This window comes from Artemia sp. Qi Xiang Cuo, chromosome 10 (genome assembly GCF_049724085.1).
Source record: "Artemia sp. Qi Xiang Cuo chromosome 10, ASM4972408v1, whole genome shotgun sequence".
In the NCBI taxonomy this organism is placed as follows: Eukaryota; Metazoa; Arthropoda; class Branchiopoda; order Anostraca; family Artemiidae; genus Artemia; species Artemia sp. Qi Xiang Cuo.
This window is the reverse complement of record NC_142803.1, coordinates 36,188,678-36,208,878: the sequence shown is the minus strand read 5'-3', so window position 1 is coordinate 36,208,878 and position 20,201 is coordinate 36,188,678. Positions and strand designations below refer to the sequence as shown.

Here is a 20,201-nt window from a genome sequence, read left to right as displayed (position 1 = left end):
CTACCATAGAAAAAGAGGTTATGTCATCGCAATATCCAAGCATCTACAAGCCATTCCCACTTCAAGGTTTCTCCCTATCAAAGACTCCAGGTAAACTTAATGAAACTTTCCCAACAAATTACTATCTACAGCAAATGCTACCATTTCTGACACAACATCATTAACTCTCTAAGCACTCAAACCACTAAATTCTAAGCCCTGGAGTCATTCTAGTAAGATGTGGACTAGGAGCAGAAGGGGTGGCATATACACTGGGATGCCCCAGAATCCTCGACCAAACTTTGAAATAAACACTGACTGGCAAGCCACAAGGAGCCATGCTTCTAAGCATGCATAACAAAACTTGAGGCAATTTGATGTTTTTAGACTTTCAGCAAACCCTAAGAACAGGGGCACATTTGGAGGGAACTATAAAAAGTTCAAAAGCACATTAAAATAATCATAAATAGCCAGCTTACTTATCTCAATCCCAAAGATACAATGCTTCACACTACCCTGCCCCCTCTTAAAAATCCTATTTACCTAACTCAAATAGGCATAGGCAAATTTACCATTGCAAATATGCCTAAGGGCCTTCTTGAATTTATTGCTAACAAATGCCATGTCATTTGCTTTGGGAAAGTGAATCCTTGTCACTCTTATTTTCTCTCAGCCCAACCAATCTCCTCTATAAATAACAAGCAAGATCTTGGAGTCACCATTAACAATAAGCTAAAATTCAGTAACCATGCTAAGAAGTCTACTGCAGGAACTAGTTCAACTTTGGAACTGATCAAGTGTACCTTTTCCACGTGTTCTATAAAAATTCCTCAGTCTTCTATATAGGGGAATGGTTTTTCCCAAACATTGAGTTGGAATGTCTCTAGCCTCCCATTATCATAGACAGTGCAATACTGCTGAATAAGTAAAGAACAATGTACTACATTTTTTTTTTTTTTTTGGTTTGTTTATTTTAGACCAGGGCTATTTGTATCAAAGAAGTTATAATAGAAACTCCAAAAAGGGCTCATTTGATTGGAAATCGGAAGGCCTTGTACCCTTTTTAATCACCAAAAGTGATTGGAAGGCAACTAACACACTTTCTACACCTGCCATTTCCCCATACACATCCAATCAAAATTTTGAGATAGCCATCTTGTTCAATGTAGTTGAAAGATCTGGAAATTATGTCTTTTAGGATGACATCCCCCAGAGCCCTTATGGAAAGGGTTGTAAATTATGCCCTGAGCAAATATAGGGTTTTTATAGAAGTCTTTTTTGTAGAAACTTCAAAAAGGGCTCATTTAATTTGAGATTGAAAGGGCTAGTGCCCTTTTTAATAGTAAAAAGTGATTGGAGGGCAACTAACCCCCCTCTCATGCCCACCAATTCCCCAAACACATCCAATCAAAATTATGAGATAGCTAATTAGTTCTTTGAGGATAACAGCACCCCCTCCCCTCCCACAGAAACCAGGACAAGGGTTATAAGTTTTGCACTGGGGGCATATAGGGTATTTATAGAAAGCATTGCAGTAGAAACTTCAGAAAAAAACACATTCAATTGCAAATTCTTGGCCCTTTTTAACAGTCAAAAGCTATCAAGTTATCTTCTAGGATCTTTATTGTTATTGATGTTTGTGTTATGTTTTTATTCAAATAAAATTAAATTGAAAGTGATTGGAGAGCAACTAACCCCCTCTCAAACCAATAATTTCCCTAAACACATCCCCTCAAAATTTTGAGATAGCCATTTTATTCAACATAGTTGAAAGGTCTGGAAATTATTTCTTTGAGGATGACATTTCCCCTCCATCCCTCAGGACAAGGGTTGTAAGTTATGCCCTGGGGGCATATAAGGTTTTTTTTATAGAAATTCAATTGGAAATTGAAAGGGAAAATGCCCTTTTTAATACCCAAAAGTGATTGGAGTGCAACCACCCCCCCCCATGCCCACTATTTCCCCAAACACATCCAATCAAAATTTTGAGATAGTTGTTTTGTTTAACATAGTTGTAAGTTCTGTGAATTATGTTTTTGAGGATGATAACCCCCCCCCCCGCATCCCTCAGGCCAAGGGTTGTAAGTTATGCCCTGGGGGCATATAAGGTGTTTATATAAATTGTTGTTGTAGAAACTTCAAAAAGGGCTTATTTGATAAGAAATTGATTTCCAGACATAAATTATGTTTTTGAGGAGGGCACTGCCTCCACAGCCCTCAGGGCAAGGGTTGTAAGTTATGCCCTTTGGGCATATATGCTTTTTATAGAAAGCTGTCATAGAAACTTCAAAAAGGGCTCATTTGATTGGGCATTCAAAAGGCTAGTGCCCTTTTTAATAGTCAAAAGTGATTGTAGGGCAACTAACTCCCCTCTCACGCCCACCTTTTGCCCAAACACATCCAATCAAAATTTTGAGACAGCCATTTAGTTCAACGTAGCTGAAAATTCTGGAAATTAGGTCTTTGAGAATGTAAACCCCCCACAGCCCTCAGGGCAAGGGTTGTAAGTTATACCCTGGGGGAATATAAGGTTTTTTATAGAAAGTGTAGCCGTAGAAACTTCAGAAAGGGCTCATTTAATTGGAAATTTAAATGGCTAGTGCTGTTTTTAATAGTCAAAAGTGATTGGAAGGAGAGCTATTCTGCAAGGTTTCACTTCTATAACTCACAGATTTTTAAAGGCAATCAAAGGTCAGGACTCTTAAGAGGGAGAAGGAGTCGAGGTAGGTACTTCAAAATACCTTCCCGGAATCTACTTTAGCCTGTAGACCCATCCCTGAAAGTTTCATTTTCTTAACCTAACCCCTTTCTAAGATAGTCAAAAGTAGCTAAAGTAGAATTTTACCTGCAAGATTACCTACCAATTTCTTCTACCATTACAACTTAAAGTAAGAAATTGTTAAATAGAAAATTATGGGATACCACCAGATGGCTAATTTGACAGTGTATATATATACAAATCTTTAAATTAGCCAACCAACCAACCAGTATTTTAAGTCTAGGAGTCCATCTGGACAAAAGGAAACATATTAAGAAAATAATTCTTACTCCATAATATGCAGAATAATCCTAGTTAACACAATTTGCAGGGGGGAGAGCTTTTATCTTCACTTCTTTTTCTTAGAAATTCTTGAATTTCTTAGAGCCTATATATTCACAGAATATATACCCCACCCCCCTAATGTGTAAGTAGGCTATATACCTAGAATTGCATCCTCAATCTAAATATAACATCCATTTGCATCACAAATGAACTTTACTCCCATATTAGCCATGTGGTGGATGTCCAAAAATTATGTCAGGATTTATAAAATAGTACTGAATAGGCCAATTTATTGCAGCCACAAGCATACTTGGAACATAATTACTGTGAGGACTTTCTTAGATCAGCCATATTATAGGGCTATACAACAGCAGAACATTCTTGATTTGACGATTTAACCCATGTACTTCATTTCGAATAAAATACAAGATTTAAAGAATTTCTAGGTAATTAAGATTCGAAAGTTAATTTTTATAGATAGCAGTCTCCTTGAGCTCAGTATTACCAGTAAAAAAAAACAACAACAAACTGGAAAAAAAAAGTTTATTTGTCAGATAGTTGAAGGAGAACCTATGAAATAAGCCCAAAATTAATTATTTTATTGTGGGCTTAGATAATCCTGGCAAATGAAAGAATTTGGATGATTGCAATCAACTCATCAACAGAGCTTTGAATGCTAAATCAATTAGCGTATTTATTTTTTTTTTTTTTACTTATATGTAAAATCAAATGGCATTCTTGATTATGTTAAGGATCTCATTGGGGTAGTTATAAGCCAAATCAAGGAGGCACACTTGTGCCTCTATAAAGAGGCGACCCACCACAATGTTAAGCGATTTCAGGTCCTAGAGGTCGCAGAGAGACGGCGGTAATCGCATTTTGTAGCCCAAGCTCAAACTAAGAAACTTGCATAATTTCATCCTCCTCAAACTTGATCTTCATGGGGTAAACTGGGTTGGAAGTTTCGACCCTCCCACCCCAGCCCCCCTTTAACGCTGTCCGATTGGGCTTTAAGTTTTCCTAGGGCCCGGGAACTCATCCGCGAAACTTAAGCTCAATCCGATTACTCCTTTCCTGTTTTCAAAAAACCAAATATAGCCCCTTAAAATTCATCATTTCTTTTTTTTTCTTAGCCACGCCTACAGGCCACAGTTGGCAACGGATCCGGGTGAATGAGGACTCATTCGAAGCAGAATTCGACCTGTTAGGGCCTTTTGATATTTTCAGACCGAAAAAATTATCCCCCGAATTTACATTTACGAAAAACCTCGTTTTCCTATAATAGCCCATGTTAATTTTTCCCACAACAACCCCCCTTTAACGTTGTTTGATCGGACTGAAATTTAAAGGATAAGCTTTCCTGGGGCCTGGGAGCTTATCCTCGGAATTTCAGCTCAATCTGATCACTCCTTCCCTGTTTACCAAAAACCAAATATCAAGTTTTGCTTGCGTCAAAAAAAGATTCCCCTTACCAAAAAACAATTACAATTATGTCTCTTTAGTGCAGCGGTTTAGACTCCTGCCTGTCAGGCGGAAAACTCGGGTTCGATTCACCGTCAGAGAAAATTTTTTATATACTGAATTTAAATTTTAAAAAAGAAACTCAGTTTCTTTTTTAAATTATATGAAAAAAATTACGTTTTCTAAAGAGTTATAGAGGCTGAGTTACAAGGTCGACCCTTAAAACACCCTGTCGAGAAAGAAAAGAATAATACACAATCATCTAACAGTTAGTCAAGCAATAATAAGTAATAAACTGTACAAAAACGTGCAGAAATTATTTGAAAAAAACTACGTTTTCTAAAGAGTTAAAGAGGCTGAGTTACAAGGTCGAACCTTAAAACGTACAGGGATTAGGAGGCACAGTTGGGGGCTGCCACCCCCAAACCCCCGCTTTCGTGGCCTTTAAATAAAAAAATTCTTTAAACTGAAAGTAAGGAGCGACATTAAATCTTAAAACGAACAGAAATTATTCCGTATATGAAAGGGGCTGTGCCCTCCTCAACGCCTCGCTCTTTACGCTAAAGTTTTTATTGTTTAAAAAAAAGAGTTGTGAGAAAGTCAAACTTTAGCGTAAAGAGCGAGGCGTTGAGGAGGGCACAGCCCCTTTCATATACGGAATAATTTCTGTTCGTTTTAAGATTTAATGTCGCTCCTTACTTTCAGTTTAAAGATTTTTTTTATTTAAAGGCTGCGAAAGCGGGGGTTTGGGGGCGGCAGCCCCCAACTGTGCCTCCTAATCCCTGTACGTTTTAAGGTTCGACCTTGTAACTCAGCCTCTTTAACTCTTTAGAAAACGTAGTTTTTTTCAAATAATACTAACAGGTATCCTATTTTTATACCAAATCTGTCCACGTCAGAAATAGAAATTGCCGTCAACATGAGAACGTTTTAGCTACTTTTACTGACCAAAGTGCCCGCCTTACTGCGGCTACGAATGAGGCAATATCCGCATCAAATTAGTTAATTTGTTTGTAAGGATAATTCTTTGGTTCAATGATAATTGTTCGCTCTCATTACCCTCAATTGCAACAATCCTTCTTGATGGTCATCTTGATGAAAAATCGTTCTATATGAATTTTATTAGTTAGCTAAATATATCAAGGAGTCTGGGAATTTATAAGAGATTTAAGCACATTTTCTCGAGATTGATTAAAATGTTCGATACCATTGTTTGGTTTAGTCCTATATATTTTATTACCTTACAAATCGTATAGGAATGTGAACTATGTCTTCCTTTCTGAAACTACTTACTAAGAAATTTTATGAAGTAAGGAACCAGATAATTGAAAATAGCCTTTCATCTACAAAGGCAATGCATGGTTTGAAGTCATTTTTAATTTTCTCTTGTGAATCTTTTACCTTCTTGAACTGAATATTGGTGTTCCAGTGTCTTTCAAAACTAGGCCATCTCTTATCACTGATTGATCTTCCTATCAACTTTCTAATACAGGAAGAATTTCAATCCAATTCATCCCGACGGTCATGTCGGAACCCAATCCCATGATTGCTTATTATGTTTTCAGGAATGATCTGCATCTTAATTAGGATTAATTAAAAACAAGTTCCACAAAATAAATTTTTCAAAAAAATGTAAAGAACTCCATTAAACCAAAATGAACAAGAATAGAATCAAATAGTCTACCAAGCAAACAACTACCACAAATCAGTATGAATAAACAAATGAAATCCAAAACAAACGGAAATTAAAATAAATAAAAGAGTCATTCTCAAATCAAGCAGAAATTAATGTGAGAAGAGTTCTAAACCCCTATGTTTTCTAAAAGCCAGAACATAATTTGTAATTTACTGAAAAAAAATCAAATGAATTTACTGAATAAAATGTGCATTGTCAGTTTAGTATGCGTATGCTGATATTTATTCCTTAAAATCTTAATTGATTTTTGATTTCCCAAAGTTATAAAAGTAAAAAAATTTAAAATAATTTTTTTAGTAAAGTACAAATTATGTTCTGGCTTTTAGAAGACACAGGGGTTTTGAACCCTAGTCATATTAATTTCTGCTCGTTTTGAGTTTGACTCTTTTATTTATTTTAATTCTGATTTGTATTGGATTCCATTTATCTATTGATACTGACTTGTGGTAGTTGTATGCTTGGTAAATTGTTTGAATCGATTCTCTTCATTTTGATTTAGTAGAGTTCTTTACTTAATTTGAAAAACTTATTTTGGGGAAAGTTTTTCATAATTAATTTCTGCTTGTTTATATTGATGTAGTCTCTAGTTGACCTGATGAATAAAAGTTAATGCCATTCCTAAAAAATTATATTTATACTCTTTCACAGCCTGGATACACTTACACTCTTTTGATTCAGTAAAATTTTAAGAGCAGAAGGAGTAATAGAAGAAGTAGTGCCGAAAATTTGAACTTAATACCCTCAGTCGTTCTGAGTATATTGCTGAGATTTCTTATTGGCAACCAACATACAAACAGTGGGCTATGATTTAATTTTAAAGCAACATTTAATTTTTAAGCACAATGGGCAAATTACACAACTGTGTGGGGGTTGACCTACCCAATAACCCTAGAGATATAGTTATTAGATCATTCAGCTATGCTGAACAAAATGGCTGTCTTAAATTTTGATTGGAAGTGCCTGGAAAATTGTGAGCTCTACAGGACGGCTGATTGCCCTTCAATACTTTTGACTCTTAAGAGAGCCATAGAAATTTTCATTTTCAGTCAAGTTAGTTCCTTCAAAATATCAATGATACCATTAGCTATTATAGAGCATTGCTGCCTATATCTTTATATGCCATATACGCTTATATGCCCTTTTAATACCAGCATACATATAAGTTTTTCGTTTAATTGAAACTCTTCCTAAACGTTCCCTAAAAGTTTGAACTTGATGTTATTAGTATCGTTATTTACAGTAGCTGTAGTAGCAGCATTAATTGAATACACACAGTGTCTTCTGAATTTACTATTCCTGCTACTAATACTATTGCTAGTTAAACTAAGACTGTTACTATTGACTGTATTCCTACTGCTACAACTACACTTACTGGTGCCACTTCTACGACTAATAAATCTAAGGGTATTAAGGTGAAAATTTTGGGCCATATTGTAACTGTATTAAAATAAATCGAAACATACTATGCCCATATAGTTTGTCAAGAAGCCGTATCATCCATGCTTCAGGACTGGTTGATGGTATTAAGTTAAAAAAAATTATTGTGTGTTGAGGGGGATGTTGAAAAAAAGGTGCTATTTGCTTACTGCTACTAATACTACTACAACTATTGCTACATATAATTACTGAACCTTTCAAAATGCCGAAAAAAAATTGATGTATCAAAACTTGCTTGAATATATTTTATGGGATATGATGGGCGTCGGGGGGGGGGGGGAGGTTTCTCTAAAATCACTTTGACTCATAAAAAGGGCATTATAACTTTCAATCTAAAATAAAATGAGTCCCATCTGAATTTAATACTAACACCTATTCCATAAAAACCTTATATGCCCCCAGGGCATAAGTTAAACCGTTGCTTCGGAGTTCTGGGGGGTTGTGCCAACCCTGGAAGTATTTTTGTATGTTCTTTGGACTATTTTAAACAAAATTGCATTTGTACAATTTCAATCAGCTGCATATGGTGAAAAGAGGGGTAGTTGGGTGGGGGGGGGGAATGCTACCTGATCTTCATCACTATTGACTCTTAAAAGGGAAATAGAACTTCCAATTTAAATCAAGTGAGCTACATCTATGGCTTATACAATCCTCCCTTTAATAAGGGGGTTTATCATCCTCAAAGACATAATGTCAGGACCTTCCAACTACGTTGAAGAAAATGGTCATATCAAAATTTTGATTGTATATGTTTGAGGAAATGATGGACGTGAGAGGGGGGTTAGTTTCCCTCCAGTCAATTTAGAATATTAAAAAGGGCACTAGCTCTTTCAATAAAATGAACCCTTTTTGAAGTTTCTACGACAACGCTTTCTATAAATCACCTTGGAGTTTCGTGGGGGGATTATCATCCTCGAAGACATAATTTCTGGACCTTTGAACTACGTTAAACAGAATACATATTTCAAAATTTTGATTGGATGTTTCTGGGGAAATGGTGGGCGCGAGAGAGGGGTTAGTTGCCCTCCAATCACTTTCAACTATTAAAAAGGGCATTAGTCCTTGCAATTTCCAATCGAATGGGCCCTTTTTGAAGTTTATATGACAACGCTATCTATAAGAAAAATTATATGCCCCCAGGCCACAACTTACAACCTTTGTCCTGATGGTTGTGGGGGGAGATTCATCCTCAAAAACATAATTTCCGGACCTTTGAATTACGTTTAATTGAATGTCTATTTCTAAATTTTGATTGGATGTGTTTGGGGAAATGGTAGGTGTGAGAGCGTGGTCAGTTACCATTCAATCAGTTTTGACTATTAAAAAAGGCACTAGCTCTTTCATTTTCCAATCGAATGAGCCCCTTTTAAAGTTTTAACGACAACACTTTCTATGGAAATCTCATATGGCCCCAGGGCATAGTTTAGAACCCTTGTCCTGAGGGCTTCGGGAGAGTATCACTCTCAAAGACCTAATTTCCGGAATTTTCAACTACATTGAACAAAATGGCTATCTCAAAATTTTGATTGAATGGGATTGGGGAAATATCACTTTTGACTATTAGAAAGGGCACTAGCCCTTCCTATTTCCAATTAAATGAGCTCCTTTCGAAGTTTCTACGACAACTCTTTCGATGCAAAGTGCCCTGGTCTAAAGAAATAGCAAAAAATAAATAATAAATTTTGCCAACATCGTTTATTACTTAGGCAGCGCGATGGCGCTGCCTATGATAAGCATTTGAGTTTTTAGATTGAGGAGTATTATAAAGTGAAAATTGCGGAATTAGGTAAATTTCCTGAAAAAGCAAAGGCTTTGAGACATAGAATTGTGGAACTTATTGTATGAGAATTTTTAAATTGGAAGAGACTGTTGAATTGCAAAATTTCATAGTCTACAGTGATTATAGTTAAACGGAAAGTATCACTACAATCGTACACTTCTGGCTAAAAGCCCCAAAATCCGTGAAGATATAGACTAAAGCACGGGGAATCCAATGATGATCTGAGACGACACAGAGACAACACAGAGACAACAGGAAGCCAACATCGTTTATTACTTAGGCAGCGCTATTGCGCTGCCTATGATAAGCATTTGAGTATTTAGATTGAGGAGTATATAAAGTGAAAATTGTGGAATTAGGTAAATTTCTTGATAATTAGCAAAAGCTTTTAGATTTGTAATTGTGGAATTTATCGTAAGAAAACTTTCAAATTGGAAGAGACTGTTGAATTTCAAAATTTCAGAGTCTATAGTGTCTATAGTTCAACGGAAAATATCACTAGAATCGTACACTTTTGGCAAAAACACCAAAGTCCCTGAAGATACAGACTAAAGCACGGGAAATCCAATGGTGACAGAAGGCACGTCGAGCGGACCTCCGAAAGCACCTTTACGAGCACCCAAACCACTAAAAAGCTGAAGTTTACCAGTGTCTCTACAAATGCATTAAAACTTTTAAGATATTAGATTCCATTGGTAGCTAAATAAAAATCAACGGAATGCACTGAAGGGCGCAATAGAGTGCTACGAAAGGGCGGAAAGCACAAAATTGTAGCGTCTATTCAATGGAATACAAAAACTGGCAAAAACGTAGCTTAGAGGACTAAAAGTTCGACTATTACAAGAAGCAGCTCGAGTTTGTCTATCTAAGCACGTATTTGCGCGCTCAAAAGCGCACAAAAAGCGCAAAACTGATGGAACGTTTTGAGAAACTCTGGAAAAAGTGGAAATATAGTATGAAATATGGGGAGCCTAATTGTAATCAATATGGAGTCAAGCGATTGTTCTATAGCGTCTTATAAAGCATTCGAAGCGCTAAAAAGCGCAAGTTTACTAGCATTGCTACAAAAGCATTAAAAATTTGGTTTTCCGAACGAACTGAAACCCTAAAATGTGAAGGAACAGCGAACTGCAGAAGATCACGAAATGAGCTCAGCATTTCAGAAGAGGTTCAAGGTCTCGTTTCCATCGACTCCGGGAAAGTACCCCATTGTCTTGCCATCAGTAGTTACCGCAGTCTGGAGATTGTTGGCTAATCCCGGTATGATACTTTTGTGGAAGAGCATTTTTTTAAACGTACAAAGCCTGTTGATTCACCGATACGCCAAAACATGATGCCATTATTTTCAACTCCCATTCCCTCATTGATACCGAAGTCGAAGTCGATCCTTCAGATGGCTAAGTCAGATTTGGCCCTATTAGCCAAACTGCACATTGGCTGCAGCACCAGAGGCTCTGACTTGGAAGAGTTTTTCGAACATGAGAACCTGGTTTTCCCTCCTTCAATCTCTGATTAGGGTAATCTGAGAGTCGGCACGAGGTCTGATATTCTAACTCTGCTCAAAGCTTATTCTTCTGAAATTGTGACCGAGAAACCTCACCCCGATTCTTTCAGACAACAAGCAGAGCCCATTGGAGTTCATGGAATTAAAAGATATGCGACACTGTTGCCAATCATTTGGTTGTCGTGACTTCTGGTGATAGTGCAAGAAGAACAATTCTATCTGACTTGGTTGAAATTCATCCTAGCAACCAAGAGGAGGGAGATAACAGTATAGTCCTGCACTGCCTTCATCAAGCATGCTGCAACATGAAATTCATCACTGTCAGAACGGTTGATCCATATGTAGTTATCCTGCTCATCGCAAATTCCTTTTTGTTGGGCTGAACAATTGTACGTAGCATACGGCCAAGGGAAGAGTTTTCGCTACATTTCTGTTCACGATATAGCAACTGCACTTGGCCAAGATAAGGTGAAATCACTGCTTTTTTTCCATGCTCTAAGTAGCTGCGACTCTGTATCCGCATTCCTGTGGTATGGCAAATGAGAGTTTTGGAATGCATGGGAAAGGCACAGTGCCATAACACCGGTCTTCAACCACCCGTCTTTTCCTCTTCAAGAGCTTACTGAAAACGACTTTGCACAGATTGTAAAGTTCATTGTGCTTGTATATGACAGATCCACTGGGAAAGAGTATCTGTGGAAGTATCTGTTCACAAAAAAGAATCATCCATGAAAATACTTCCACCAACCCAGGATCCGCAAAACCATCACATTCGGCACACTTACCTTCAAGCTCAGATCTGGCCCAGTTCTCATCTTGCCGTTATCATCCAAAAGAACCCCAACGATTATGATGGGAAAAGACTAGCAATTGGCTTTGGGCTCTCCGATGGTCAACCCTGCCCCAAGCTTCTGTAGCCTGTCGAGAGCTTTTACGATGTAGTTGCAAAAAGTAATGATCTGGACGCTACAACTTCAAGAGCAGCTCACTTGAGCGCACCGAGTTATGTTCTTGCCACGGGTCCTGCCAAGTGTAATCAATTTTTATGTATTTTGTATTTTGATGTCCCTTTTAAGGCTTAAGCCTAACTTAGAATCTCGGTTGTTCAATATGTCACCTGGTATCTTAGGGAAGTACCATATTATATGATAATTATTTTCTTGTTTTGCATTCCATTTTCCAATAACAATGACAATCAAGACAAGTTAGCTAAAGTAACAAACGGAAATGACTTTTTTGGTTGCGCATCCCCGAAAAAGTGCCATGTTGGTCTCTATGTGTGCTCGAAATCCTTCATTCTTTTCGTGTCATTAAGCGTCATGGGCTCTGCTGGACGTCTAAACCGCACTTCGTATTGCATGTTCAATATCATTTCGAATTATCGCTTGTTTTAAGAAATTAATGTTTTGTAAATTTTTCTATTTTCACGCTTGAAGCGGGCATTAAGACATGCCATGACCAGATTCTGTCTTACAAATCTACTTTGTTTTCAACACCACTCGACTCTCGGGATTTCAAACCGTCTTTCTACCAAATCTGAACTTTCTGTAACAAGGCAATGAGTTTCGCGCTTTTAGCGCACTTTTCAGCGATTGCAAATGTGCTACAAAGCGATCGCCTGAATTTCTGTGGGATTATTGGGTTCCCCATACTTTCTACGGCATTATCGCTTTTTCTGTATTTTTTGAAAATTTCCATCAGTTTTGCGCTTTTCGCACACTTTTGAACGTACAAATTTGCGCTTTGAGGCGCAGACTCGAGTTGTTGCTTGTAATGTTTGGACTTCTAGTACTCTAAACTATGATTTTGCCTGTTTTGGTATTACATGAGTAGGAATGGGTAAGAAGGTACAGGGTGACTCCACTTCTGCCATCTATAAGCAAGTCTAACGGGAAAGGGTCCATGACACCTTTTTTCAAGGTCAATCAGGGGATTTTTCTAAGCATATTAAAGTGTACCCTATTGCCAGATAAGAAAGGTACTATTTGGTACTTTAAAAGTACCTTTTTTCAAGGTCAATCATGGCACTTGGAAATACTGCGGGGGAAAATGCGCATGTGCACTGAATACTAACGGTACAATGTTATTGATCCACGAAGGGGACAGGATTTCTGGGAAATTGATTAGATAATCGACGGGGAATTCTAAGTGTATTTTATCCACGAAAGGGACGAGGATTAAGAAACAATATCGCTTCTCTACTTTAGCGTCAGAGATAAATCAGTATTCTATTTTTAAATATGGTTTCTCTGGTCTTTAGTGTCAGAGACAAATTAATATTCTTTCGAAACCTTAATAGTGTAACTAGGAACACCTTAGAGATACAAAACAGATTGAATATATTTTACGTGGGAAATGGATTCCTGGGAATTTCAAATGTGACAGCGCAGAGATCCCGAAACAAAGGAACACGCAGGAATTACTTTTAGGGGATTATTTGGCCGAAAACAAATTAAACTACATTTTAGAAATTTTTTGGGCGAAACAGTTTGAGAAATTTTAGAGGATAATTTGGGGTGAAACTCTGCGGTCGTTATAATACACAAGTTCAATTTGAATAGTGTTTCATGGTCTCCTACCCCAACCCCCCAAGGCCCCCCTCCACCCAACTTTTTTGCCACCCTTTTTACACTTTTTTTGAATTTTTTTATTTAACATATTATTTTTTTCAAACTTTTTTGTGTAAAACCCATACAAACAGAGAAAGACAGGCACTTTAGACATACATCTCCAACAAAGACAAACACTTGGACTTCCAAACACCAACCCAGATATACAAACAAATAGATTCAGACATAAAAACAGAGAAAGACAGACACTTTAGACATACAAACCAACAATGGACTTGTAAACACCAACCCAGACATACAAACAAATAGATTCAGACATATAAACAGAGAAAGACAGGCACTTTTGACATACAAAGCAACAAAGACAAATACTTGGACTTGCAAACACCAACCCAGGCATACAAACAAATAGATTCTTGACATACAAACAGAGAAAGACAGGCACTTTAGACATACAAACCAACAAAGACAAAAACTTGGACTTGCAAACATCAACCCAGGCATACAAACAAATAGATTCTTACATACAAACAGAGAAAGACAGGTACTTTCGACATGCAAACCAAAAAGGAGAAACACTTAGACTAGCGAACACCAGCCCAGACATTCAAAAAACTAGATTCAGACATACAAACAGAGAACGACGGGCACTTTAGACATACAGACTAACAAAGACAAACACTTGGACTTGCAAACATCAGCCCAGATATACAAACAAATAGATTCAGACATACAAACAGAGAAAGACACACACTTTAGACGCACAAACCAACAAACACAAACACTTGGACTTGTAAACACCAACCCAGACATACAAACAAACAGATTCAGACATACAAACAGAGAAAGAGAGGCACTTTGGACATACAAACCAACAAAGACAAAAACTTGGACTTGCAAACATCAACCCAGGCATACAAACAAATAGATTCTTACATACAAACAGAGAAAGACAGGTATTTTCGACATACAAACCAAAAAGGAGAAACACTTAGACTAGCGAACACCAGCCCAGACATACAAAAAACTAGATTCAGACATACAAACAGAGAACGACGGGCACTTTAGACATACAGACTAACAAAGACAAACACTTGGACTTGCAAACATCAGCCCAGATATAAAAAACAAGTAGATTCAGACATACAAACAGAGAAAGGCACACACTTTAGACGTACAAACCAACAAACACAAACACTTGGACTTGTAAACACCAACCCAGACATACAAACAAATAGATTCAGACACACAAACCGAGAAAGTCCACTATTGGAAAAACTACTAATTCTTCAGTCAGGTATACGCAGTCACAACCAGATTACTCTAAGTCTTATCTTAATCCACCTTGTCTCAAGTCAATAGTAATGAATCCCGGTTCTGGTGTTGAAATAGCACCAGCTTGTTGACAACATCTGAATAACATAATCAAAATACCTGATTTGCTTTTGACGTTCGAGTGAGACAAATAACAACGGTGCGCTCGAATGTTTCGCCGGATGTGACTTGCACTAAGTGGAACGTGCTTCCACAAGAGCTGAGATGTAAGAAATCACTTGGAGTCTTTCAAAAATAATTTAAAGAAATATTTAGTGGAAAATCAAATAATTAGAAGCTAACAGAGCAGTGTCCTTTATGTTATTTTATTTTCTTTTTAATATAAACCCGATTGAAGTTAAACTAATAGTCCAGGCGCAAAGACCTAAAAATGTGACAATTTCATGATACATGTTTCACGCGAACTGAAAGCAGTTTTTAGACATATCGAACCCGCTGATAACGATTATATCCAGAAATAGGTACCTCCAAGCCGTGCTTGACCCTTGAAAATGACCAGAAATATCACCATCTAGCGAGTCTCGCTTGCAGCCCATACATTTTGGTCCTTTTAGCTACAGCTCAACCTAATTGAGCAAAATGTAAGCAAGCTAGTGAAAAAAAAACAACTATTATCAACTGAATGTTAGTTTCATTCGATAAATTGAATTAAGTTTTAAAATTAGTTTATTGAAAAATCGTTTATAATAGTTAATAATGTCTAATTATTTATAACCCACAAATGAACAGGAACGGTCCTGGTGAAGGGTAGAAATAAAATAGAGTAGAAAATCAAAAATACCTATTTGAAATAACAATACTACTATCCTCACCTTCACTCACATCACGGAGTGCACACAGGTCATTTGGGGACTCGTCAATGCTGCTAATTAGGAATACTAGTGAGTTGTGCAACATTGGTGATTTGCAAACAAGAGACTTGGCATACTCAAAGATCAATGGCATATCTTCTCTTATTTTATGATATTCTATGGTATCTGATTACGATTATACCCAGAAATAGGTACCTCCAAGCCGTGCTTGACCCTTGAAAATGACCAGAAATATTACCATCTAGCGAGTCTCGCTTGCAGCCCATACATTTTGGTCCTTTTAGCTAGAGCTCAACCTAATTGAGCAAAATGTAAGAAGCTAGTGAAAAAAAACCAACTATTATCGACTGAATGTTAGTTTCATTCGATAAATTGAATTAAGTTTTAAAATTAGTTTATTGAAAAATCGTTTATAATCGTTAATAATGTCTAATTATTTATAATCCACAAATGAACAGGAACGGTCCTGGTGAAGGGTAGAAATAAAATAAAGTAGAAAATCAAAAATACCTATTTGAAATAACAATACTACTATCCTCACCTTCACTCACATCACGGAGTGCACACAGGTCATCTGGGGACTCGTCAATGCTGCTGATTGGGAATACTAGTGAGTTGTACAACATTGGTGATTTGCAAACAAGAGACTTGGTATACTCAAAGATCAATGTCATATCTTCTCTTATTTTATGATATTCTATGGTATCTTTCATTTCAGATTTCAGCTGCTTCATGAAGCTTGAATTTGATTAACTTGGTGTCATAATTTAGAGCCAAGCCATGGGTAGTTAGAATAAAACCAAGATAGGAAAGCGAGCATAACTTTTCAAAATTGTATAAAGATGATTCATTTCACTTGTTGATGGATATTGTATCATCAATCCTATGGCAGAAATAAGGTAGATAGACATAAAGTAAGGATAATTCAATTGACAATTCCGTTGATTTTTTAATTTGATCAACTTGGTGGAAGACTTGTAAGCCAAACCATGGCTAGTTAGAATAAAGCCGAGACAGATAGGCTTTGTGAGAGGGAAATTTGGCTTAACTTTTTCAGAATTGTATAAAAACGATTCATTTCACTTGTTGACAGATAGTCTATCATCCATCCTAGAGAAGAACGAAAGCAGATAGGCATAGAGTAAGAATAATTCATATCAGTTCCGTGAGTCATTTGAAGGCTATTGGAAAAATATTTTTAAAGTTGTTATTAGATCATCGTCTCATCGTCATTTTGAGAAAGGCCACATTTCCCAGCCCAACCACAAAGCATGTCACGCTTGCGGATTCCCGCACAGGAGTACTTTCCAATTCATATGTTTTTACATTAGCAGTGAAGGGCGATATGGCTTATAGAAATTGGTCATTGTAACAATGAATTTGTCGGAAGAATAACCTCAAAAGCGTCTGTGAATACCCATCCAAAATTTAGGGGGTTTAAAACTATTAGCTCACTTCTAGAAGACTGTAAAATGATTCCCCAATGACATAAACTCTAAAAATGTGGTATGTAAAGCTGTTTTCAGCGCGCGGAAGGTTTTTCAATGATTATTTCTTATGAAATATGTGCACTCGCAAGTCGTTCAGAGAATTAAAGTCTGTAGGATTCTTTCCATAGGATGCTATTGCTGCTTTTCTTGCCGCCTCTATCACTTCCTCTGCGTAATTCAATATATTTACGAGATCAATCTTGACCTTTTTCGCCAATTCCGCCATTTCACTAATAATATCACATCTTAGAGTTGCTTTAACGAATGTCTTCTTACCCACAGAATATATAAAGCTCGTCGCGCCAGTGCCACTAAGGCAGTGCAGAAGTCCAATACTTTCAACAAGGTCCCTTGGAAGAGAAAAAGCCAGCTCATGCACAGGAAAAATTCGGTCGGGAAATTGGAGGAATAGTTCTTTCTTTACCCTTCTGCAGTTAACAACGTAGACGAGTGTTGCAAAAGTATCGCCAGAATATCGGTTTCCTTGGTCTGAACAATTACAGAAGAACATCCTTTTCGTAAGCTGGAAGCAACATGGACTGCAATACGAATTTCTGCTTCTTTGAGTGTGTTTCCAAGTTCAAGACTAAAAAGAACTAATTGTTCCATTTATCCCTCTCTGGGCAATATCCCAACACGCCGACGATCAGGGAAATCTCCATCTAGTATCATGTCAAAGTTCCTACTTGTACTACCAAAACAATTCCAAAACTCGTAAATAAAAGACACTTAGCTTTGGCCAAAGAACTTATGATAATTGATTGCCAGGAATAACCGGGTTTGATGCTTCCACTATATGTCGTACTGATCTTCAAGCATTACTTACCCCCTTCGTCTATGAGCAGACTGAAAATCTTACTCATCAATATTCTTGAAAAATATGATAAAGTTTCATTCATTGACGGAGTCATAGTACTTAAAAGGGACATTAAGTCCAGAATAAGTGAAAACTTCGAATCGACATCAAAAACTGGCGAAGAGCAGGCCCTAGATTCTAGGCAAGACAACGGTCCTATCAAGTTTGTCAGATAAGACATTTTTCCAGATCAGAATTTTTCAGACGAACCTGAATCCGTCAGATTGGTCTTCGAATAACACCGGAGAATGCTGGAGGAGCTCAAGTTGAAGTATGGGTTTTATCATTTCGGTTGTTGACCCTGTATTTTACCAACATTCAACAGAACTTCTTTAACTGCTTGTGGTTCTTCTGCAGGATTGGCAAAAGCACGTTTCGCCTTTTGGCTAGGTTTCAAGCAGCTTTCATGGTTTGAAGCTTGATTTTTAAGAAAATACTGGAATTGCCTCTTAGATAATTATCTACTGCGTCCTTTAAATTGCATTTTGCAGGAGCCTTGTAACAGGTGGCGTTGCAAACTCGAAAAAAACTGCAAATAAAACTCTCGAGATACTTTTTTTTTATTCTTTCAGGTCATTTCTGAGGGTCAAGCACCCCTCTGAGGTACCTATTCCCGGGTATAATCGCAATCGCCGGTTCGATAAGACTAGAAACTGTTTTCAGATTGCGTGAAATAGATGTGTCATGACGACCTGAAAATAAGTCTTTTTGTCTACTGGCTCCTGGCCAACGACTCTCTAGCTGAGCCTAACTTCTCCCACTTTTAAATCAGGCTAGGTAACTACAACAATACAAAAATTAGCTTAGAGAAAGTATTAATACTTAGGAACACAATATATGCACAATTATGGAAAGAATAGTGTTTATACTCTCTTAAAGAGTTATCCCACTTAGACAGCATTAAAGGTGTTGTTTGCTAACACACGAACACACGGTTGATTAACAGGAGAGAGGGATAGGCTTTTGGAACATTGAAAGCTTATTAAGGAGTGGGTAAGGAGGGGAGGGGCTACTAATTTTTTTTTTTAGCTCATTAGAACTGAGGAACATATAGTCATTCAATAACATAAAATAACACCTTATAGTGTAATCAGAATCAGATACATTTTTTGGGTTTGCAGAATAACCAGTTATTGTAAAAATCAAGAATGGTCAAAGTTAAAAGCAAGAGAAAAACGGGGCCAGATTTACAAACAAGGATACAAATTCATTGGCTTAAAATTCATGAGCATCTGAATTTCCATAGAAAGTTTTTAGAAAGCAAACTAACCTCGTTTCGAGTGTACACAGGATTGCTCATTATCAATTACCATAGAGAAACACGCCTTACAATACCCAAATACATATAAATTCCCGTGCTCAGTAAAGGTAATAGCCTGGGTCCACAAGTATACAAGGCTGGTCCTGGGTAAAAATTTAAGCGTCAGCTATATATTCCACTAACTAATCCTTGAGTGGCACTGTGAGGATGTACAGATCGACATAGCATCAAATTTGCTGGTCAATTTGGCGACACCAAGTTTGCCTAGAATATTATAAGCTCGCTGCAGCAGGATAAAAAGACAGTTCACAGGGAGTTGATAAACACCCTAAATGAGGATATTCCCGCTCTTGAGCATGTTAAAGAATCTCTTTTGGGAAAAATAATTAAGATAATCATTCTGCCCCAAAACCTAAAATTACTTGCAAGTTTTACACCAAACAGTTTTGCTTGTTCTACTCCAGTAAATGTATTAGAAATTTCCAGGAATAAGCTTTTCAGTATCCTTTTTAAATTCTTGCTCATAAGCGACAATGTTCATTTTGTGCTTACTCTTCTAAACTGTAAAAAGACATTTATTGCAAATTGACGTACCACTAGACAAATTTAAAAAAAGTCGTAGTGAAAAACTAACGCCTTCAAAATATGCCTTGATTGAAATACATTAAAAACTAAATGGGAACACAAATGAAAATGAAAATAAAAAAAATGAGTAGCACAAATTTCTTTTCTTTAGAACGCAATTGATGGCTTTTAGTTGAACAAATTCAGATCAGCCAATAACAAATTTAACAGCGATAATTGTTAATTAAGATCTTTATTGTAATAAAATAGTATTAAAACAATTACAGTACTTAGCTAAACCTCGGCTATGCATTTATCGGGCTTGCGGACAGTTTTCAAGCAATGATTTCAACACACTCTGAATTTTTTTTTTGATTTGAGGATCTACTATCAAAGCAAATATCAAAACAGAA

At 37.0% G+C, this 20,201-nt stretch overlaps 1 protein-coding gene across 5 annotated transcripts in view; it reads right to left on the bottom strand.

The window, feature by feature from the left end:
• The window catches only part of LOC148947711 (calcium/calmodulin-dependent protein kinase kinase 2-like), a 404,349-nt gene extending 400,891 nt beyond the window's left edge, over nt 1-3,458 (bottom strand). For 4 of the 5 annotated variants that reach the window (XR_016142386.1, XM_089096216.1, XM_089096214.1 and 1 more), the window contains exon 1: nt 3,333-3,458. The gene's annotated coding sequence lies outside the window, so the exon portion shown is untranslated. The remainder of the gene's footprint in view (nt 1-3,332) is intronic. The other variant, XM_089096215.1, reaches the window with a different exon arrangement.
• Between the last annotated feature and the right edge of the window lie 16,743 nt (nt 3,459-20,201).